The sequence below is a fragment of the Dromiciops gliroides genome, chromosome 4 (genome assembly GCF_019393635.1).
Source record: "Dromiciops gliroides isolate mDroGli1 chromosome 4, mDroGli1.pri, whole genome shotgun sequence".
Classification (NCBI taxonomy): Eukaryota; Metazoa; Chordata; class Mammalia; order Microbiotheria; family Microbiotheriidae; genus Dromiciops; species Dromiciops gliroides.
Window position 1 is genome coordinate 244,295,179 of NC_057864.1, and position 23,816 is coordinate 244,318,994.

At 42.4% G+C, this 23,816-nt stretch overlaps 1 protein-coding gene across 2 annotated transcripts in view; it reads left to right on the plus strand.

The window, feature by feature from the left end:
* The first annotated feature begins 1,149 nt into the window (after positions 1-1,149).
* PACSIN1 (protein kinase C and casein kinase substrate in neurons 1) overlaps positions 1,150-23,816 on the plus strand; it is a 104,929-nt gene continuing 82,262 nt past the window's right edge. For both annotated transcript variants that reach the window (XM_044000910.1, XM_044000913.1), the window contains exon 1: positions 1,150-1,634. The gene's annotated coding sequence lies outside the window, so the exon portion shown is untranslated. The remainder of the gene's footprint in view (positions 1,635-23,816) is intronic.

Genomic DNA, 23,816 nt, shown 5'->3' on the forward strand with positions numbered 1-23,816 from the left:
AACTTTAGGAGAGACCAGGGCTGTTGTTTTAGATTTAGTGGTTTTTACACACTCCAGAAGGAGTGTGTAAGGAGGCCAGGGATGCTTTGGGGATAGCTGACCTAGGCCAACAGAGAACAAAGGGATTGGCAGAATCCTCTCCAGTGGGGGTCCTGGGACCAGAGTAGGAGACCAAAAGACTGCTTAAAAGACTCAAAAGATTTCAAGCTAGAAGGGACCTTAGAGAACATTAATCTAATTCCTTCATTTTACAGATGAGGAAAGTGACCATGGTGACATACATAGTAAATCCTAGAGCTGGAATTCAAACCCAAGTCTTCTGATTCCAAATATAAGGATCTTTTCTGAGTCTGGAAGGTTGCCAACCAGAAGACAAGTGGACTGGCCTTTGGGCACAGAAAACATTTTCTCCCCTTACAGTTTGCCCTTCCCGACAACTATGCAGTCCTGCCCAAGCCAGGTAGATTGTCAAATGTGATTTCCTCCAAGAAGCCTTCCCTGATTTCCCCACTCCATACATAAGTGGAATGGGAAGTAAGCTTTAGAGCCAGGAGGGACCTTTCAGGTCATCTTCACTTCATTTTAAGGAGGAAACAAGTCCAGAGAGATTAGATGACTTATCCAGGGTCACACAAAAAAAGGTAAGTGGCAGAGTTTAGATTCTAACCCTGGTTCTCTGACTTCAAATCCACTGCTCTTTCCACTGTACTGCATCTAGCTCGCAAGACCTGCAAGCTGAGAGCAAAATGGGGTCCATCAGCTCATCGCCTTAACATATAGTAATGACTCACATATTTAACAGCGATTTAACATTTAGCAGTAGGTTTTTGTGTTTGTGTTTTTGTCTTTACATCAGCCCTTAGTACAGTACCTGACATGCAGCAGGCGCTTCATAAATGTTTACATATCTCTTATGCTCTTATCATGTAATATTGAGGATTTTACATGAGGGAGAAACTGAGAGAGAGAAATTGAGAGAGAGGTTGAGAGAGAGAAATTGAGAGAGATAGAAATTGAGAGAGATTGAGAGAGACAGAGAGACAGAGAGACAGAGACAGAGAGACAGAGACAGAGACAGAGACAGAGAGATGTCCTCCCACGCAGCCGCACACTCCTCCCCCAGTCCCCCAGAGGCTTCGGCCGGAGCCAGGGGACCGCTCTCCCTGGGCGGCCGGGGCGGCGCGCAGCCCTAAGCCTATTTACTGCTTTTTCAGCAATCATGTTTTCACCTTGTGCTGTCACGGAGCCCGTCGTCCCCGCAGCCTGGTCTCCTATTGGCTCGCTAAAAATGCTTCTCTAATCTGCAGGCTGATCTTTTACACTGCTTCCCCCCCCCCCCCCCATCCCTTTTCCTCCTCCTCATCTGCGCTGACCTTCCTCTTTCCAATAGACCCAGCTGAAAGAGGAATAGAGAGAGGGAGGGAGGGAGGTGGGAGGGGGAGGAGAGAGAGAGAGAGAGAGAGAGAGGGAGAGAGACTCTAGGCAGACGGGGAGCCATCCTGCCCCCTGGAAGCCATCTGGACTTGAAGGGCTGGCCTGTGCATGACTGGGATCTCCCTCACTCCTGGCTGCCCCCTACCATCCTCTCCGGAACCTTCAATGGTGACTGGCTCACTGACTGTTCCTGTCCCAAGGTAGGTCCTAAGCCCTTTACTCTCGATGCCATGGTTCAGGGGTATTGTATTTGAACACACAGCAGTTTTTACCCTAGCTCTAGTGAGAGGCAGACACTTGGGGTAGGTGGGGGTGGAGAAGGGGTTAACCAGGGACCTGCAGCTTGTCTGGGATGTTTGCCAAGAAAGGTGATGGCTTTGGGGACTTCGCAATTCTATTGCTACCTCCCCCCCCCCATGTCTATCCCTAGCAAAGGTTTACAGGGCATACCTGGTCTGGAATAAGGAGGCGTCAGAGGGGTCCCAGATGTCATCTGGGCTGTGGGGGGAGGGCAGAGTTGTTGAACATATTACTTCCAATGTGATGGAGATATATGTCTTTGCTCCCCGGAGAAATGACAGGAAATGGATGCCTTGGGAAGCTTGGGCCCCTGATTGTGAGGGGAGGGGAGAGAGAAGAGGGAAAGAAGGCAGGGGAAAGGAGGAGGAAGCCATGGTTTTGAGGGGTTTTCCTGCTCTTTTTGCAAGATTTTCAATGTTTGCTTAGGATCTGTTTGGATGGGTAGGTGGGAGGGAGTCGGAGATGCTTGTTATATTTATAGACACAGCTCGTAGGAGAGAAACACAGCGTCCTATGTCATCAGCCCAGTGCCTTTATCATGCAGAGTGTGTCAGAGTCTTCCCAGGTATGCAGGTCAGGGTGACTGGTGGATCAGGTCCCTCCCCACTAGGGGACTAGTTAAGTGCAAGAAGTAGGGAGGAGAGGTGGTAAAGCTTAAGGTGCTCAATTGTGTATATATATGATCAAGGCAACTGACTACCTAGCAACAATATCTTCTTCAATATCCCTCAGTCTGCCCTTTGGTGACTATTTTGGTCCATGAAGGCAGGCAGTGGATGTTTATTTTAGCCTGATTTCATTTGTATAGAAATGTCAGGAGAGGAGGATCCACAAAGAATAATTTGCCCTCAGACTTAGCATCCTTCTCCTCCTCCTCCCTCCCCAACAGGAACCAGGGATGGTTCTGGTGTGCCTGGAACATGTGTCATGCAATTGTAACTACATGTGACATGTCACAGGGGCCCTGGGGAAATAACATCCTGCATGGTTGAAAGAACTGGTCATATTTAGCCTGGAGAAAAGAAAACAGGGGGAGGAGGACATCATCTGCTGTCTTGTAGTATTTGAAGGACTGTCACATAGATAAGGAATTAGGAATTGTTTTTGCTTGGAACCAGAAGGCAGAATTAGATGCAGTGGCTACCTAGAGAAGTAGTGGACACTGTCCAGAGGAGACCGGATGAGAATACATCTAAGATGTTGTAGAAGATACTACTGTTCATACATAAGTTGGGCCAGGTGATCTGTAAGGTGCCTTCTGATTCAGATTCTATGATTTTGTGTGAATTGGAAGCACATAGGATTTAGAGCTAAAAGGGCCCTCAGAGATTATCTGCAAAGTCCCAGAGAAAGAAAATGACTTGCCCAAGGTCACACAGGTAATAAGTCTCAGAGCCAGGATTTGAACTCAGGTCTTCTGACTCCAAATCCAGAGCTCTTTTCTTGACAGCTACCTGAGGTCTCCTCTTCAGACACCTGCTGATGGAATTCCCTCTCTTCCCTTGGCTGGCATAAAGAAGCCTCTAAGACTAAGAGACAGTTCATCTTAGACCCTGTTTTGTGCCCAGAAGTGAGGAAAGTATGCCTGGCATTTATGGATTAGAACAAATCACTGATGAGCACCTCCGATGCACTGAATGTCATTTGTCGTGGATCTTTCTATCTTTAATGAGAATGCTGCTGCCTAGGGAGAATGCCTGAGGGTTAGTCTGTGCCTGGATCCCTCAGACAAAGACATAGATGTCCTGGAAAGGGAACCACGTGTAAACTCAGAAGACCTGAGTTCAAATCCTGATTCTGACAATTGCTAGTGTGCTCCTGGGTAGGTCTCTTAATGTCTCAGAGCCTTCAATTCCTCATTTCTGAGATGGGGATGTTAATAATATTTGTACTTGCTTACCTCATAGGACTGCTACCTTGAAGTGAGTTGTTACATATTGAACCTTTTTTTTCTTTCCTTCCTTCCTTCCTTTCTTTCGTGAGGCAATTGGGGTTAAGTGACTTGCCCAGGGTCACACAGCTAGTAAGTGTTAAATGTCTGAGGCCGGATTTGAACTCAGGTCCTCCTGACTCCAGGGCCAGCACTTTATCCACTGTGCCACCTAGCTGCCCCCACATATTGAACCTTGTAATATCATTATGAGAGGGCAAGCGTCTTTGCCCCTATTTTATAGGTGAGCAAATAGACATGTAGAAGTGAAGTCATTTGCCTAGGTTTACACATCTCGTTAGCTACAGAACGACATACAGTTCGAGGTCAAGTCTTCTGATTCCTAAATCTTCTTTTCTTTAGGAAAATCCCATCTCTCTCTCTGTCTGTCTCTGTCTCTGTCTCTCTGTCTCTCTCTACCAGTTTAGCCCTTTAAGCACAGAGGCATAGATTCCAAGGACTGTAGAAATTTAAGGTAAGGCAAATATCAGAGTGAGATGAAAGCTCACAGGTGAATTAAGAGGCAATATGAGACAGTGAATGGAGTGCTGATCCTCAAGGCAGAGGACCAGGGATCAAATCCTATCTCTGACACTACCTGCCTGTGTGACCTTGGACAAGTCATAGCAATTCTTTGGCCCAATATTTCTTCATCTGTAAAAATGAGGGGGCTGGACTAGACAGGCTCCGAGTGTACTCCCAGCTTTCGACCTATCATCCTGTGAGACTCAAGTTGGGTCTTGAAAGATAGAGAGGAAGGGGCTCGAGAAGTGAGTCTGGATAGTTTAGGTAGGACTGGTTGGTGGAGGCAGAACCTTGGACAGGGCATTGTGCGCTCTCACAGCAAACCTCTTTCTGTCCACTTAGCCTTTATTGTAACACATAGGACTTGATACAGTAGGATTACAGATTTACTACTAGAAGGAACTTTAGGGACTAGCTAAACTAAGCCTATTATTTTACAGATAAGGAAACTGAGGACTGGAGAGTTGAAGGGACTTGCCCAAGGTCACACAGGTAGAAGAGGCAGAGTCAGCATTTGAGCGACCTCTGACTCTGAATTCAGCACTCTATTATACCATACACACTCTTAAATGCCTCTAGACCACAGAGAATGCTATTTGCTGGCAATATAGATAAGTGCATTTATGAAAAGAGTAATTAAATAATATCTCTGGATGTTCTTCCTTATGTGTTTTTGTGCCCCAGGCAACCATCTACCTTGCTTACCTCTCGTCTTGGTTCTGAATAGAGGACTTTGGATGTCAGGGTGAGACATTTGGGTTTGGTCTGACAATGATTAGGGGCTCTTGAGATGGGAAGTAACATTATAAAAGCAGGATTTTTAGAATCATCATCTGGCAGACTGTGTCGAATAGTTTTCTGTGGGGTAGGGGAGTCTGGGAGTGAGGGGAAGAAGATCTTGGATAAGGTGGTAGCACTAGCAATGGGAAAGAAGGAATGAATTTGACCCATTTTAAGGGAAGAATTCCAAGTCCCAAGAAGTTCTTGCTTTAATGGCTCGGCTGGGGGTGAAAGGGACAAAGGAGAAGGATTCAAGGTGGATTCCAAGGGGCTGAAAACTCTGATGCTACCAATAGGAACTTTGGGGAAAAGGAAGCAGATAAAGATGATGAACTCAGGTGAGGGGCAACTCAGTGGTGAAGTGGATAGACCACCGGGCCTGGAGTCAGGAAGACTCATCTTCTCGAGTTCAAATCTGACACTTACTGTGTGACCCTGGCCAAGTCATTTAATCCTGTTTGCCTCAGTTTCCTCATCTGTAAAATGAACTGGAGAAGGAAATAACCAACCATTCTTTGCCAAGAAAGCCCCAAATAGGGTCATGATGAGTCAGGCATGACTGAAAAAACTGAGCAACAACAGGACATTTAAAACAGACTGGAAAGATGAGGAAGGCAGCAAGTTGGAATTGAGGAAGTCTGAGAAACATGATTAGGGAGATTGCCTGAGGTGACCACACATCCCCTTGAGTTGTTCATTTTAAGTACATTTGATATTATCTTGTGTCCTTTTTTAAACTTGGGAATGAAAAGAAATACATCTTATATTGTTGTTATTTGGACCTGTGATTTCATTTATGTGTGGGAACTTCAGGTATGGAAAACACCTCCACTGATACAGATCAACAATTGCTCCAAAATTTATATTCTTAGAGATTGTTGGGGCACTAGGAGGTGAAGGGATTTGCACAATGTTATGTTGTCAGCATTAGAGGCAGGACATGAACCCAAGCTTTCCTAAGTCCAAGGCCAGTTTTCTATCTAGTCGACCAATGTTGTCTTTCAAGCATTCTTGTATTTATTTTTTTATTTTTTTGGTTTTGTTTAGTGGGGCAATGAGGGTTAAGTGACTTGCCCAGGGTCACACAGCTAGTAAGTGTCACGTGTCTGAGGTTGGACCTGAACTCAAGTCCTCCAGAATCCATGGCTAGTGCTTTATCCATTGTGCCACCTAGCTGCCCCCTCAAGCATTCTTTTATCTATCTATCTATTCATTCATTCATTTATTTATTTACTTATTTATTTAGGGCAGGGCAATGAGGGTTAAGTGACTTGACAAGGGTCACACAGCTAGTAAATGTCAGGGGGTGTCTGAGGCCAGATTGAACTCAGGTCTTCCTGGATCCAGGGCCAGTGCTTTATCCACTGAGCCCACCAGCTGCCCTGACAACAAAAAAAGTAAAAATAGTATGCTTCCATCTGCATTCAGACTCCTAGTTCTTTTCTGGATTTGGAGAGCATTTTCCATCATGAGAGTCTTTTGGAACTATCTTGGACCATGGTATTGCTGAAAAAAGTCAAGTCTATCACAGTTGATCAACACACATTGTTGTTGCTACTGCGTACGATGTTCTCCTGGTTCTGCTCATCTCACTCAGCATCAGTTCATGTAAGCCCTTCCAGGTTTCTCTGAAATCCTCCTGCTCATCATTTCTTACAGAACAATAATATTCCATTATAATTCCTATACCACAACTTGTTTAGCTATTCCCCAATTGATGGGAAGCCACATGTTGAGTAGTTTATCGAAGCTGTGCTCACTCTATACTAGGGACTATCAGTCAGTAAACAAGCATTTAATAAAAGTTAGCATTTATATAGTGCGTACTATGTTCTAAACATTATCCTGTTTTACAAATTTTATCTCACTTGATCCTCAAAACAAACTTGGGAAGTAGGTGCTTTTACTAGTCCCATCTTACAGTAGAGGAAATCAAGGCAAATAGTGGTTCAGTGACTTGCCCAGGGTCCCACAGCTAGTAAATGTCTGAGGTCAGATTTGAACTCAGGTCTTCCTGACTCCTGACTTCCTGACTCCTGGCCCAGCACTCTATCTTATGTGTCAGCTAGCAGCTTCTAAATTTATTTAGTGCTTTAGTAAATTTATTAAGAGCTAACTATGTGTCAGGCACTATGCTAAGTGCTGGGGATAGTGAGATTTAAAATTGGATATACGAGCATTAAACTTCCCCTTTTAACTTTTCCCTCAATGTCTCCCAGACCACTAAGAAAAAGAAGCCTCTGAGCTTAAATCTGTGAGGGATTAGTTTTTATTTGCTTGGGAATTAATTAGACAACAAAAGGTGATACCAATTAGGGAAATAGGGAAGTAGAAATACAAATGAATAATCTTAGATCTAAGCTTAGTCTATTTTCCTTTATAAAACTCACCGAATCCCAAACTGCCAGCCAAGCCGAGAACCAGTACATGTGTGTGCTGCCATGGCTAAGTTTAAAAAACTAGAGAGTGCCCCGCTTCCATTCCTCCCTCAGTTTGGTTTTTTTTTTTTTTTTTGGTTTTTTTTTTAGTGAGGCATTGGGGTAAGTGACTTGCCTAGGGTCACACAGCTAGTAAGTGTTAAGTGTCTGAGGCCGGATTTGAACTCAGGTTCTCCTGACTCCAGGGCCGGTGCTCTATCCACTGCGCCATCTAGCTGCCCCCCTCCCTCAGTTTTTAAACTGCTGTCCCAGAAGTTGGTCCCCTCCGACACGGCGTGCTTGGCCAGCTCTCCGGGCAGCAGCAGGCGCACGACCATTTGTCGCTGTCTCCTCCCCCAAAGGGTGGTCCTTCAAAAGCCGCTTTAGTAGCATGCACTCAACTCTCAAATGATTCAGCTAAAACTTCCGGTTTTTACCATATTCCCCCCTTTTTTTCATTTGAAAAACAAATGAGTTTGCTCAATGAAACAGCCAAAAAATAATTTCCTATGCTAACTAATAATATGATAATATCAATATAGAAAAAGGGGGAGAAAAAAAAGTTTTGTCTAGAGGGGCAGTCCTCATGAACGTAATGCTTTGACATTGGTCTTGCAGAGGGAGCGCCTCTGCAGAGAGTACATGTTATAGATGGTATATAATAACAGAAGGAAATAACAAAAAACTAACAAAACAAAACTGTTTCATATAAAGTCTCTGAGTTCTCTTGTCTTCTTGAAGTGGTAAGATGTTATCAGGAGGAAGCTGGATTCTGGTCTGGAAACCAGGTTCTGGACTCTGATCTGGAAAACTGGATTCTGGACTCTGGTCTGGAAAGCTGGATTCTCTTCTTTAACTGTTTGGTATTGCTGGATTTTTACTAAACCCGTAGCATAGGTTGTCAATGAGATCAAATTAATAAATTTCCATTACATTCCCTCCTAAGATAGTTAGGTAGTTATGCAATCTATAACACTTCTTACCACCATGTGTCTGGATCAAAGCCAAATTTAGTATGTGTTCATGACACCTGAAAAATGTTCTGGAAAGATTAATCATACCATATCTCATGGTTTTGAGACAGCCAGTGATTGTGCTAGGCCACAGGTGATTAGACTGAGTGAGACAAAAAGAAACAAGTTCAGTTAATTAGGTTTATATTAGGAGGGAAAGGAGGACGAAACTGGATTGTGTCTAGCAATTGTGCTCTACATAGTCGCCATCATAAGCAAACCATGGACCTAACGTATACCTGTCTCTCCTTTTGTTGCACATATATTCTCTCCAGGGCCTGCATTTAGTCTCTGAAATGATAAGTTTCCATACTTCTTAAATCTCATATTAATTTCACCAAGGACAGTATGATGGTAAAAATGCATGTTATACTGTGTAACTGAAGATATACTAGTGATCTATACAATAATTCCAAACCATACCCAGAGTATAATGACACATAAATGATAAATGAATGTAAATAGCTGATTATATTAGACATTATTACATAATCTTCTTTTAGCAAGTAAACCACATCATCAAGGAAAAGCAAAAAAGCATAGTGGAAATGAGGTAGCTAGATGGTACAGTAAATAGAGTGCTGGGCTCAAGACCTGAATTCAAATTTGACTTTAGATGCCAAGTAATAGGTGGTACAGTGGATAGAGCACTGGGGAATCAGTAAGACTTATCTTCATGAGTTCAAATCTAGCCTCACATACTTACTAGCTGTGTGACTCTGGGCAAATCACTTCACCTTGCTTGTCTCAGTTTCCTTATCTGCAAAATGAGCTGGAGAAGGAAATGACAAATTACTCCAGTATCTTTGACAAGAAAACCCTAGGGGGCGGCTAGGTGGCGCAGTGGATAAAGCACCGGCCCTGAAGTCAGGAGTACCTGAGTTCAAATCCGGCCTCAGACACTTGACACTTACTAGCTGTGTGACCTTGGGCAAGTCACTTAACCCCAATTGCCTCACTAAAAAAAGGAAAAAAAAAAGAAAAAAAAAAAAAAAGAAAACCCTAAATGGGGTCCTGAAGAGTCAGACACAACTAACACTATTTTATGAAAATTAAATGTAAGGTGCTCAGTAAACAAGAGGTGGATTCTCTCCAGGAGTTTACAGTCTGGTTGGAGAGATAAGCTGTAGGACCTCATAAGTCAGTAGATTCTATAGGAGTTTGGAGGAGGTGAGGATCATCTGAGAATGAAGTAGTCAGGGGGGCTTCCTGGACCTGTTGATCTCTAAGGACTCTTTAAACTTCACAATCCTAAGATGTCCTGGGTCCCATCTCTGGCACTCCGACCCTAGTTAACTCGCCTTAGTACTGGGAGCCTCCATTTCCTCATCTGTAAAATGGGAGAGGAGTGGGGATGGCACTTGCATTACTTACCTCACAGATCTGTGCGAGATCATGCAGTAAACCCTTAAGATCCAAGAGAAACATGAGCTCTTGTTATTATTGGGACAATTTGATTGGGGGAACCAAGTCCAAGACAGTGAGTATCACCTGCCCTGTCCCCCCACTACATGAGGATCATATTGAGATTTCTTTCCGATTTTCCTGTCCCAAGGGCTGAGGGCCGGCAGGGACTATGTATGGACAGTTTTCTTTATCTTCTGCACACTTCCCTCCCTCCCCTGAAGCTAACACTGCAACAGGGATAGAATAGTGGTCCAATAAATATTTCATAGAATTAGAGAATGGTAGAAATCACCTGAAGCAATTCCACCTCCTGCCCTCTGCCCAATTATATGGGCTGTCACAAAAGTCTTTGGGCAGTTTTAGGTTTAAAACAAAACAGTAAAGTGCACTAAGACTTTGGGGACACCCTGTAGAGGTGAGAAAACAGAGATAAAGACGGTGAAGAGCACTGTCTCTTTTTACACTTTATAGTTTTGAAAGTGCTTTTGTACCCATGACTCTTATTTTATCCTCACGATGACATCCTGAGGTAGACAGAGCATTCTCTTTTTTTTATAGATAAAGAAACTGAGACCTGTAGTGCCACTCAATAGCATCATCTTTCTGATCTTTAGTTTCCTTATTCATAAAATGGGTATACTACTACCTACTTGCTTCTCAGGGTAATTGAGAGCATCAAAAGGGATGATGTACCACATAAATGTCCATTATTATAATTATTACTACATTAAACTATTTTTTGGTTGAGTTCTAGGTTTTTCCCCACTCAGGTTAGTTCCAGGTTTGGTAGTCTGAGCCACCCCCCACCCGCCCATCCCTGATCTCTCGTTCCTGCTCATCCCTTCTACTTCAGCAATTCCCACTTCCATAGAGTGTGTTCTTCCAGGTGCTTGGCCTCATGCCAGATGACCATTCTCCTTTCTTCCCTACCCCATCCCCTATTCCCCCCCACCCAACTATACCACCTAGTCCCAAGACACCTCCGGTGTCCAGTGTCTCTTCTATCAGAGACTCCATCAGACACCAAGGCCTCCTGCTGCTTGCAGAGCGTTGGGTATCCAGCCTCAGCAGTATCAGCTGGCCCACTTGGCCCAGCCCCAGGGTCGGGTGCTTCTGATGTAAGGTACCTACCCCCTCCTCCCATTTGGTGCTGTCTCTGTCACTGGCCCGTTTCCAGTTGCCCTCTCCCTCTCTCCTCTCCTGGCTATTGTCACTGGCTCCCTGGGCCAGACACCCCAGGCAGCTCCAGAACTAACTCTGGGCATCGGTTTCCCTACAGATATGGTAGAACTTGAAAGTCTCTTTGTCCACAATCTCTCTCCCTCAGCCCTCCACAGTTCAAGCTGGTTTCATTCACTCTGTGGCCTGGATTCCCTGGGAAGGGCTCATGAGAGGGTACAAGGTAGGGCTGATCACAGGGGGCACTTCTTTCTCCTCATGTGCATCCCTTCCCAGGTTTTTTATAGAGATAAGGTCAGTTTACCAAGCATCATGATTCTAGAGCATCTCACAGCTGGAATGACCATCAATCCTGACACCTATCCCAGACCTTAAGCCCTCCTTCAAAATCTCATATAAGTGGTCATCCCTCTTGAGGACTTCCAGAAAGGAGGACTCACTACTTCCTGAGACAATTCCATCCACTGTTGGATAGCTCTAGTCATCAGAATATTTGAAAGCCTGCTTCTCCTCTCACTTTCTACTCAGCAAGAAGACTCAGGACAGCTTTAGAAGGGGAAAAATACACACAAGGGCAGCGTTGGTGGGTGTATATAGAGAGAAAAAGGACAGCTCCCTTTCTTTCCCTTAATGATAGAGGGGGGAATTTATGGGCTGATTATATGCATATGAGGCTCAGATGTTTTTTTCAGCCCCAGGCGGTGGAACTGCTTTCTTCATCTCTGCTCAGCCAACTGCAAAAAGGGGGAAGGTAGAGGGAGGAGCAAGAGAGTGGGGAGGAGGCAGGGTAAAACGGAGGGAAAGCTAGTCAGAGATGCTTCTACTCAATACAATAAGTATTTATTCTGAGCCCACTGAAAGTACATTTGGTTGTAGGGGAGAGAGAGAGAAGATGAAAGTTTAGTTAAGATAGGGTCCTATCCCTCATTGCTCCCACTTATCTTATAAAGGATAAGACGAAAGCAGAGATAAATGTAATATATGTATTAGAAAAATGCATATAGAAAATGTATATAGAAAAAATGTAATAAATGATGACTTATGAGAGAGGTGTCAAATAAAATACTCTGTAAGGGTCATTACTTGGCTAGGTTATCTAGGACGGCTTCATGGAGGAGATGACGTTAGAGTTGGGTTTTAAAGTATGGCTAGATAAGTTCGAAGGATGGATGATGAAGCATACTACCTGCTTCCTGATTGAGAGGTGATGGTTTCAGGGTGCCATTAAGGGAATTCATAACATTGTTACAAAGGGTTTGTTTTTGTTTCTTTTTTTCCCCTCTATAGAATGGGTTGGAAGAGAAAATAGATTTTTGTTTATTAAAAAAAAAAATTAGTTCAAATCCAGCCTCAGACACTTGACACTTGCTAGCTGTGTGACCCTGGGCAAGTCACTTAACCCTCATTGCCCCCGCTAAATAAATAAATAAATAGTTAAATAAATAAATAAGCAAACAAACGAATGAATAAATAAATAATAAAATCAAGGAGAGGAAGTAAAAGAATGGGCAGGAATTCTATAGAGAGGGAGGAAAAGCATTCCAAATATAGGAAATAGCTTTGAGTAGAATCCCAGAGGAAGGAGAGTGGTGTATGTGTTCCAGGGGACAAAATTTTAGGGATGACTGTTGTGGGCTCCCCATAACTTTTAGACCAACCCCTCCCTGACCTGTCTACTTAGAAAGGATTTGCTGACTTCATGGAAAATATTGACTGGCTTCGATCTCACTTTGTCAATTCTCTCATGGAATGGTAATTGGTGATTTTCTATGTGGGACCTTGTCTGATTCAACTTGCAGAGGCTTTAACCACACACATCCCCCTAATGACATTGTTCCCATCACCAAGGAAAGGGCTCCCCTGGAATCCGCAGAGATAGAGGGAATGGAGGACTCCAGGTTCACTCGATTCCACTGCCCGCAGTCCTCTGTCCTGTTGTCTCTGAGCTTGGGACAGCCTTGTCTAGGATGCTCATCCTTCCCATATCTGAAGATTATGTTTAGAGTCCAGTTCAGAGAGATGGAATCTAACCAAGACATGGTCTAGCCTGGGTCAGCCAATCCTGATACAGTGGCGCCTTGTGGGGAATATTTCTGTGCATTTGGCGCCAAATGATTAGAATGCAAAGCATATGCAAAATGCATGCAAATAAGCCAGTTGGATGATTGCAGCTGCCAGTTTGAGCAATGCAATGCTTAATACAGGGCAGTAAATAGGAACTGCAGAGCTATCATCTGTTAGAAATAATTTCCAGAGCCTAGGATTCTCCCGAGGAGAATGGGGGAGGGGGGCAAAGGTAGTGGATACTCATGCCCAGAATAAGATTATTGGACCCAAGGGGATCTCTATGATGACAGTGAGAATCCTGCTTTTCAAGCCCTGGAGTGTGCTTTAGGAGGCTAATGTGTTTGGAAGGCAAAGCAGATTCTGCATTTAAATAACTAAAGGAATCTTGTTTATGCCAAGAGAGGGCCAATTAAACCTTCTAAATTCAAATCATTTAAAGAATTAATCAGGGGCAGTTAGGTGGCACAGTGAATAAAGCACTGGCCCTGGATTCAGCAGTACCTGAGTTCGAATCTGGCCTCAGACATTTGACACTTACTAGCTGTGTGACCCTGGGCAAATCACTTAATCCTCATTGCCTCACCAAAAAAGAATAAAGAAAAGAGAATTAACCAATGGAAGAATGGAAGATCACAGGATTTTAGAGTTGAATGAGAACTTCAGGATAATCTAGGCCACTGCCCTCTTTTTGCAGAAGAGAAAATTGAGACGGCAAGCTTTTTATGGTAGCTAGGTGGCTCAGTGGATAGAACATTGGACTTGGAATCAGGAAGACTCATCTTCATGAGTTCAAATCTGGTCTTAGATACATACTATAGCTGTGTGACCTTGGGCAAGTGACTTAACCCTGTTTGCCTCAGTTTCCTCATCTGTAAAATGAGCTAGAGAGAGAAATGGCAAACCACTCCAACATCCTTGCCAAGAAAACCCCAAAGTGGGGGCACAGAGGGTTAGAAATGACTAAACAGCAACAACAAAGAAAGGTTTATGATTTGCCCAAGAGCCCCCAGGCATGAAGCATTTGAAGCTATATCTTCTGACTCTCTATATAGGATTTGTTTCACTAGGCCACACTGCACCTTTTTGAGATCTTCCATAATCTGGCTAGACTTATCTCCATCATTTCTCTAGATCTTCCTCTTTTCTTTCTTTTTCTTTTTTTTTTCGGTGTGTGAGGCAATTGGGGTTAAGTGACTTGCTCAGGGTCACACAGGATCTTCCTCTTTTTTTTTCTTAAAAAAAAATCCCTTTTCATGGAGCCACGGATTTTTATTGCATATAACTTTTAAAAAAAAGTATATATTAGATTTAAAGGAGTAGTAATAACATTGCCCTCCTTTTCTGTGTCTTTCTCCTGCTTTTTTCTATATGTATATATATATTTTGTGTGTGTGTGTGTTTTTTGTGGGGCAATGGGGGTTAAGTGACTTGCCCAGGGTCACACAGCTAGTTAAGTCAAGTGTCTGAGGCCGGATTTGAACTCAGGTACTCCTGAATCCAGGGCCAGTGCTTTATCCACTGTGCCACCTAGCCGCCCCCTTCTCTCTTTCTCTCTCTCTCTCTATTTTTTTTTAATTAAAATTTTTTTTTTTTAGTGAGGCAATTGGGGTTAAGTGACTTGCCCAGGGTCACACAGCTAGTAAGTGTTAAGTGTCTGAGGTCGGATTTGAACTCAGGTACTCCTGAATCCAGGGCCGGTGCTCTATCCATTGTGCCACCTAGCTGCCCCCTCTTCTATATATTTTTAAAAATGTTTCATTAACATACTTCTGTGTCTCTGTCTCTGTCTCATCACTGGAATGTTCTCCCTCCTCAACTCTACTTATCCTCAGTTCTATCCCCTAGGGCTTACTTCAAGTCCCAACTAAAATTCCATCTTCTACAGGAAGACTTTTCCAACTCCTTTTAATTCTATTGCTTTTTCTCTGTTAATTTTTTCCAGTGTATCTTTTATATAGCTTGTTTTGTATATACTTGTTTGTTTCTTGTCTCCCCCATTAGATTATAAGATCCTCCAGTGCAGGGATGTCTTTTTTTTTTTTTTTGGTGAGGGAATTGGGGTTAAGTGACTTGCCCAGGGTCACACAGCTAGTAAGTGTTAAGTGTCTGAGGCCGGATTTGAACTCAGGTACTCCTGACTCCAGGTCTGGTACTCTATCCACTGCACCACCTAGCTGCCCCGCAGGGATGTCTTTTGCCTTTTTTTGTATCCCCAGTGCTTAGCACAGTGTCTGGCACATAGTAGGTACTTAATAAACGTTCACTGATTGATTGATTATCACCACTCACTTACTCCTCCTCTATAAGCGTCCTACCACAAAATAAAAAGCTTCTTTTGTAAATAAAAAGTGCAGTCAAGAAAAACTCATTTACATATTGGCCTTATATAAGGATTTTGGTCTCATTCTCTACTTCAAAGTCCCTCATCCCTCTGCCAAGAGTGGAGAGGCATATTTTGCCATTAGCCTTCTAGAGTTATTATTGGTTCCTGCATTGATCAGAGTTCCTAAGTTTTTTTTTTTAAATATTTGCTTTTGTTTACATTATAGTCGCCACTATAAATTTTTCCTCTGGTTCTCCTCACTTTATTTTGCGTCAGTTCATACAAAATCTTTCCAGGTTTCTCTGAACTGATCCTTTTTATAATTTCTTCTGGTCTAAGAGTACTTTTATATGTATATATATATATGGTTCTTTTCCCTCTGTCTTTGTTGTTGTTGGGGTATTTTTTGTTTGTTTTTTTTTGGCTATGTGCCTAGTAGTTGTATTGCTAGGCCAGAAGGTACACATACTTTAGTTACTTTATAGGGTATAGTTCCAAATTGTTTTCCAGAATGGTTGGACCACTTTACAGCTCTACCAACAGTGCATCAATGTGGCTAACCCCCCCATACCCCTACCAACAATGATCATTTTCCTTTTTTGTCATCTTTGCTGGTCTCAGAAATGTATGGTGGAAGCTCAACTGTTTTAATTTGCATTTCTCTGATTAGTAGTTTGGAACATTTTCCCCCCTGTGGTTGTTAATATCTTCCTCTCCTCTCCTCTTTCCCTTTCTTTCCTATTTCCTTTCCACCAGTTCACATTCCTTGACCATTTTATCAATTGAAGACTGACTCATTCTTATGTATTTGTATTGATTTCTGTTATACCTTGGATATCAGACCTTTAGTAGAAAAATTTTGTGCAGACTTTTTTCTGTCTTCCTATAAATTCTAACTGTACTGGGCAGCTAGGTGGTGCAGTGGATAGAGCACCGACCCTAGATTCAGGAGGACCTGAGTTCAAATATGGCCTCAGACACTTTACACTTACTAGCTGTGTGACCCTGGGCAAGTCACTTAACCCCAATTGCCTCACAAAAAAAAAAATTCTAACTGTACTAATTTTGTTTGTGTACCTAAAAATGTACAATTTTTATGTCATCAAAATTGGCTCCTTTATCTTTTATGATCATCTCTATACATTGTTTGGAGAAGACTTCTTCCTGTATCCATAGTTGTGAAAAGTATCTATTTCTCTTCTCCTCTAATCTGTTTGTGTGTGGGGTGAAATACTTGTCTAAACCTATTTTATTTTTTCGGGGCAATGAGAGTTAAGTGACTTGCCCAGAGTCACATAGCCAGTAAGTGTCAAGTATCTGAGGACAGATTTGAACTCAGGTCCTTCTGAATCCAGGGCCAGTGCTTTATTCACTATGCCACCTAGCTGCCCTAAACCTAATTATTACCAGACTACTTTCCAGTTTTTTCCCCCAATTTTGTTGACTAGTAAGTCTTTATTCCAATAGGTGTTACCCTTGGTTTAATCAAACATTATGCTACCATGTTCAGTTGCATCCAGGCCTTTTACATCTAATTTGTTCCATTAATCAACCTTTCTCTTTTCAAAATGCCAAATTATTTTGGTGATTACTGCTTTGTAATATAGCTTGAGATTGGTGTGTCACTAGATCCTGTCCTTTGCTACTTAAAAAATTTTTTTTTTCTTTTAAGAATCTGGACATTTTATTTTCTACAATTGAATTTATTATTATTTTTCCTACTTCTGCAAAAAACCCTTTAGTAATTTCTTTGGTATGGGACTGAATCAGTAAATTATTTTAGGTAGTATTGCTATTTAATTAGCTAACTTTTCTGATCAGTTCGAAACAACTAGTTGTTTCTATGGGGAAAAACCGATGGTTTGACTGGAGTCAATACTAGCAATTTTAGTTCCTGGGGCAACTATGGCCTGGTAAAAAGTCCTATGAAAAGCGCCCTCAAAAAAGCTTTGGCATTTCTATATGGAAGTAATTTAAGGGTGAATTAAGTCAAAGTAGGGTTAATAAGAAAGAGAATGATTTGCAATGGTTTAGAGGACAAACTCAGTTAGAAGGAACCTCAAAAGTCATCTAGTTTAACCTTTGGAAACTGGGGTTCCATGCTCTTTCTGCTCCCACCAGAGGGGCAGCGAGGTGGCACAGTGGATAGAGCACTGGTCCTGAAGGTGGGAGGATCTGAGTTCAAATTTGACCTCAGATACTTACTAGCTGTGTGACCCTGGGCAAGTCACTTAACCCCAACTGCCTTAAACATCCAAGCCCCTCTCCAGTTGTCCTGATATGTATCTTGCTACTGGACCCAGATGGCTCTGGAGGAGAGAGTGAGATTGGTAACTTTGCACAGCCCTCCCTCACTTAAATACAATTCAGTGCAAGTCATGACATCACCCCAAATGAAGGAAAAACAACAACAACAAAAACAGCTTTCACCAGAAAAGTTTCTTCCCATAAGGCTCAAGTAGTAAGGGAATACTATCCTTGCTGGGGAAAAGTATGGCTACTTACAACGGATAGATAGGAGATAGGCTTGTACTCCTAGAAAGGAGAGAAGGAAGGGGAAGCCCCATGTCAACAAATAGGTATGGCAGAGTGAAGTGGGGCTTTTTTTTTTTTTTTTTAGTGAGGCAATTGGGGTTAAGTGACTTGCCCAGGGTCACACAGCTAGTAAGTGTTAAGTGTCTGAGGCCAGATTTGAACTCAGGTACTCCTGACTCCAGGGCCGGTGCTCTATCCACTGCGCCACCTAGCCACCCCCAAAGTGGGGCTTTCTTTATGGAAAAGAAGGAGGGATGGAAGATAAAGGTAACTGTCCCTATAGTTACTTAGAGGGCTAATCTCCTCTTCCTTGTTCCTCAGTCAGCATCCGAGCTCCTATAACATATTTCTACTTTTCAGAAGGAATACATGTTTAATTATTTTTTTTCACCCTTTAAATTTCCTATTCTGGGACAAAGCCCTAGTGGCCCTGGGCTAGTTATGTCTTCTCCCTTTAAGAAGTCTTCAGGGGCAGCTAGGTGACGCAGTGGATAGAGCACTGGCCCTGGAGTCAGGAGGACCTGAGTTCAAATCTGGCCTCAGACACTTAACACTCACTAGCTGTGTGACCCTGGGCAAGTCACTTAACCCCAATTGCCTCACTTAAAAAAAAAAAGTCTTCAGCAAGAGACTATAGAAATCAGCTCTAAAATGATGTAATTTGCAGGGTCTGGCTTGTCAAATGGACAATATGGCACCTGACCAGAGAAAGACTATCAAGGGGAAAATCATGCTGCAAATACTGCAAGCAATGTGATGTGCTTCCATTTAGAGCAGTCCTTTGAATAAGCCAAGAGGCATATAGCACACTGAGGCTGAGAACTCAGAATAGCAGGCCAAGTATAGCCTTTGCTAGGAGAAATTAAAAGTGGCTCATCCTTATCTGAGAGTGAGGACTGTGAGGAGGTAACTGACACCAAGAGTCTAACCAATTCAGAACGGACAGGGAAGAAGGTTAGCAGCCAAGAGCTGAGAATCAGTTGTGGGGAAGCCTGGGAAGTAAGAGGTTTGTTTAAACCAGGGGTTCTTGACCTGGGGTCTGCAAACATTTTAAAAATTAACATTTTGATAACTATATTTTGATGTAATTGATTTCTTTTGTAATTCTATGTCCTTTTTTTCCTTTGGTGAGGCAATTGGGGTTAAGTGACTTGCCCAGGGTCACACAGCTAGTGAGTGTTGTGTCTGAGGGCGGATTTGAACTCAGGTACTCCTGACTCCAGGGCCAGTGCTCTATCCACTGCGCCACCTAGCTGCCCCAATTCTATGTCTTTTATTTTATGTATTTAAAAACATGATGCTAAATATAATCTACATCAGATTGCAAGTGGGAAGGGAGGGAAGGAGGGATAGAATTTCGAACTCAAACCTTAAAAAAAAACCCATGTGTTAAAAATCATTCTTAATCCTATGAAAAAATGCTCTACATCACTATTGATCAGAGAAATACAAATTAAAACAACTCTGAGGTATCACCTCACACCTATCAGAGTAACAAATATAAGAAAAACAGAAAATATTGCAACCCAGGTGATTTAACTCCACAGCCAGCAGTTGAGATCATATTATCAGTATAAGTAATTATCTAAAATATGTATTATTAATAAAGGTTTGCTCCCCCCTAAGTTATTTTCCTAATTCCCACTTGCATTGGCAGGTTGGGTCCCCAGAGAGCTGTATTTGGAATTCTAGGAGTAACCCTGAGCAGCTAAGTTTCTAGAACTGTGACTCACAAGTCCTCACTGAATTATCAGTCTATAGCCTCAATTTAGCACCAATCACATATCATGAAGACCTGAGTTTAAATTTGAACTCAGATACTTTCTAATTGGGTGACCCTGTGCAAGTGACTTGCCCAGGGTCACACAGCTAGTAAGTGTCTGAGGCTGGATATGAAATCAGGTCTCCCTGACTCTAAACCTAGCACTCTATCCCACTGTACCACGTAGCTGTCCCAAACTGAAAAGTGGGGGTGGGGTGGAATGTTCATATGGAGTACGGATGATGTAGGATGTGGGATGACATTCCTAGAATGTCAAAATGCAAGTCAGGCAAAACATGGCTGGGGTTCTTCCTAAAATGGTGGTTCTGGGAGAGAGTCACCAATGGCAAGAGGAAGGCTCAGGTCAGAAATTTCCAAGGGGAAAAATGAGGCAGGTTGGCAGGTGAGATGGAGGTTGGAGCTCTCTGGGTCTGTTAGCTTGTTTGGTTAGTCAATCATGATTTTTCCCCTTTTTCACCAAAATAATTTCTCCTCAAGGTGCAGACAATCTTGTTTATTTTTGTTCTTGTTCAGTTGTTTTCAGTGGTGTCTGACTCTTTGTACCCCATTTGGGGTTTTCTTGGCAAAGGTACTGTAGTGGTTTGTCATTTCCTCCTGCAATTAATTTTACAGATGAGGAAAACTGAGGCAAATAGGATTAAGTGACTTGTCTAGGGTCAAGTGTCTGAGGATGGATTAGAACTCAGGAAGATGAATCTTCCTGACTCCAGGCCCCACACTCTATACATTGCACTACGTAGGTGCCCCCAGTCTTATTTATACAGATTGATTGATTGAACCAGTAACTCAAAGAGGCAAGGTTCACCTGATAAGATATCAAGGCATTGAGGAACTTTTTAATTGAAGTGGTCACTTTCTCTAGAGCCAAATAAAAGACTATTTTAATCCTAATTGGACGGTGTGTGAGAGTATAATTCTTTATGAGGAATACTTAAGTCGTCACTTTTCCCTGTGACAATTGATATATAGAGAAACTGAGGGTGTTTAATATAGAGAAGAGAAGAATGGGGGAGGGCGGCTTAATAGATAACTTCAAATTTTTGGGAAGTTTGCCCTGTGGAAAAGATTAAACTAGTTCTGCTTGACCCCAGGGAGCAGGCACTAGGAGCAATGGGCAGAAATTGGGGAGAAGCAAATTTTGGCTCCATATAATGAATAGTGTCTAACAATTAGAGCTGTCTAAAAATGTAATGGAAAACCTTTAGACATATTAACTTTAGGACCGTTATGATAGCCACTTTAAGGTCTGCAAGCACCTTACCTATATTAAATCATTTGAATCTATACAATTTTGTGTTGGTCAGTTATGGCCCACTCTTTATGACCCATTTTTGGGATTTTCTTGCCAATAGATATTGGGGGTGGTTTGCCATTTTCTTCTTCCAGCTCATTTTAACAGATGAGGAGGGAAACTGAGGCAAACAGGATTAAGTGACTTGTCCACGGTCACACAGCTAGTAAATGTCTGAGAGTTGGATTGAACTCATGAAGGATGAGTCCAAGTCCAGTACTCTATCACCTAACTGCCCGAATATGTACATACACTGCATATGTGCATATACATATATTTGTATATTTGTATATATATAATGTGTGTGTGTGTATGTTGTGTGTGTGTATACATATGTATTCCTTCTAAATTAGTTTGTGTTCATCTAAACTTTCTATTTCTTAGGCCTAGCACAGTGCTCTACGCTGAGTAGGAACTTTAAAAAAATTATTTAAAATTATTATTTTTTGATTAATTGATTAATTAATTTTAATTGATTTATTTTTTGATTAATAAGCAATTATTTTCTCTCCCTCCTAAAACTACAACCCTGGTCACAAATATGCATAGTCTGGGGCAGTTAGGTGGCACAATGGATAGAGCACTGGCATCCCCCAAAAACCAAATAAACAAAACCAAATATATGTAGTCAAGCAAAACAAATTCTCACATTGGCCATGACCAAATGTGTATCCATTTTATGTCTTTGACGCATGACCAATCTCTTTCAGGAAGTGGGTGCTGCATTTCATCACTGGTCCTCTGTACTGGGGGTTGTCATTGCATTGACAAGAGTTTGAGTCTTTCAGAGTTGTCTTTATATCATTATGATTATTCTTCAGGTTCTACTCACTTTTACTTTGCATCAGTGCAATAAGAGTCTTCCCAAGGTTCTATAAAAACTATCTCTTTTGTCATTTCTTATGGTACAACACTGTTTCCTTATATTCATATACCATAATTTGTTCAGCCATTATCCTTACTGATGGGAATCTCACTTAGTTTCTGATTTTTTGTCAACACTAAAAGAGTTGCTACAAATATTTTTATACATATAGGTTCCTTTTCTTCTATCTTTGATGTTGTTGGGTTATAGGCTTAGGGATTAATAAATATTTGGTGAATAAATGATGTTGATGGACAGAGCTGAATCTATGGTGAAGATACTGGGCCTTTGTTCTAGGACACTGCAATTTAGAACACAGTCTGTTGAGGATAATTCTCCTTCTGTTTGTCTTGGCCTTGACAGCAGTAGCAGTAGTAATTCCTTCCCAGTCAGCAGCCTAGAAATGTTGTGTTATTTCAGTTGACCTTTCTTTCCCTTTCAGTCATACCCCAGATGAGCCTCCCACCATCCCTCACTCCCATTTGTCCCCTGTGGAAAAAACTTCTAGTTTCCTAAGTCAGAGAACATTCTAACTTCTTCATATCTACCCTGGGGTTATGATGAGTTTCTCCCTCTCTAACAAGCAGTAGTAGATAGTGATAGGGCCATGAATTGTTCTGTTTTGTTCAGTCAACTCTTCTCACAGCAAAGTGGATTGCAAATCCTTTTCGTATCCCTTTGTTTCTTCTTTTCAAACCAGAGAAGGCAGTAGAGGACAACACAGGGCGCCCCCTGGAAGAATATTTCTCTTTCAGGCACAAGATGGCTCTGCAAGTCATAAGCCAGCCAGCTCTTCACAAGTAGCAGGATTAGTTTTCTTCCAGTAGTTTCAGAACAGCTGATTCAACCCCTGTCAGTTTGCTATATCTGTTTTCTGTAAGCAGCTTTTCTACATGACCTGTGCTCCCGACTCCTCATGCAATTAGTTGATCAGATGAATACTAGGAGGGGGGACAAAACTAATAACCATGAACCGATCAGAGTACAGTAAGTGTGTCATGCTCACTAGTAGTAACAACGAGTAGATAAGGGAAGATCATAAGAATACTGTGAGTCAGCTGGTCAAGAAAAATCTCACAGAAGAGGTGGGTAAGGGAGGCTGAGTAGGACTTGACTGAGGGACTGACCAAAGGGCCCTAAGGAGTGAGTGAGCCTTGTTGTTTATGTTGGGGCAAGGGAGGTGGACAACTGTGTGAGGGTTGTGGGCACTGCAGTTGTTGGTCCTAACATATCAGTGCTGGAAGAGGTCTTAGAATAGAGGGGGTAGGGGCAGCTAGGTGGCGTACTGGATAAAGCACCGGCCCTGGATTCAGGAGTACCTGAGTTCAAATCCGGCCTCAGACACTTGACACTTGCTAGCTGTGTGACCCTGGGCAAGTCACTTAACCCCATTGCCTCACTAAAAAAAAAAGAATAGAGGGGGTAGTGAGAGATAAGCTTGATGTTACTCACCATCGCAATCTCCATCCAAAGAAGGAGGAATGATGGTTGGTTAATAGCCATAAGGGGCTAAAACTGGGGCTAAGGACAGGCAAAGAAACCTCTGAAGGTGACAGGAACTATTGTAGGAAAAAATGCTTTGTCTGCACTAATTGGTTGGTGGAGCTGTCTGCCTCTTTTGGAAAAGTAATTTGGAACCATGCCACTAAACTGGACATAGCCTCTTGACCTAGAAATATCTCTACTAGTCTTGTTGTTGTTTGTCTTTCGTTCCTAAAGAGGACTACGACATCAGAATGATTTCATACTTGCACACTGAATTGGATTTAAGTGAGGGAGGGCTGTGCAAGGTCACCATCTGGGTCTCAGTGGCAAGATAGGTATCAGAATGACTGGAGATAGCCCCTGATGTTGAAGGCAATTGGGGTTAAGTGACTTGCCCGGGGTCCACACAGCTAATAATGTCTGAAGTGATATTTGAACTCAGGTCTTCCCACCTTTAGGGCCAGTGCTCTATCCATTGTGCC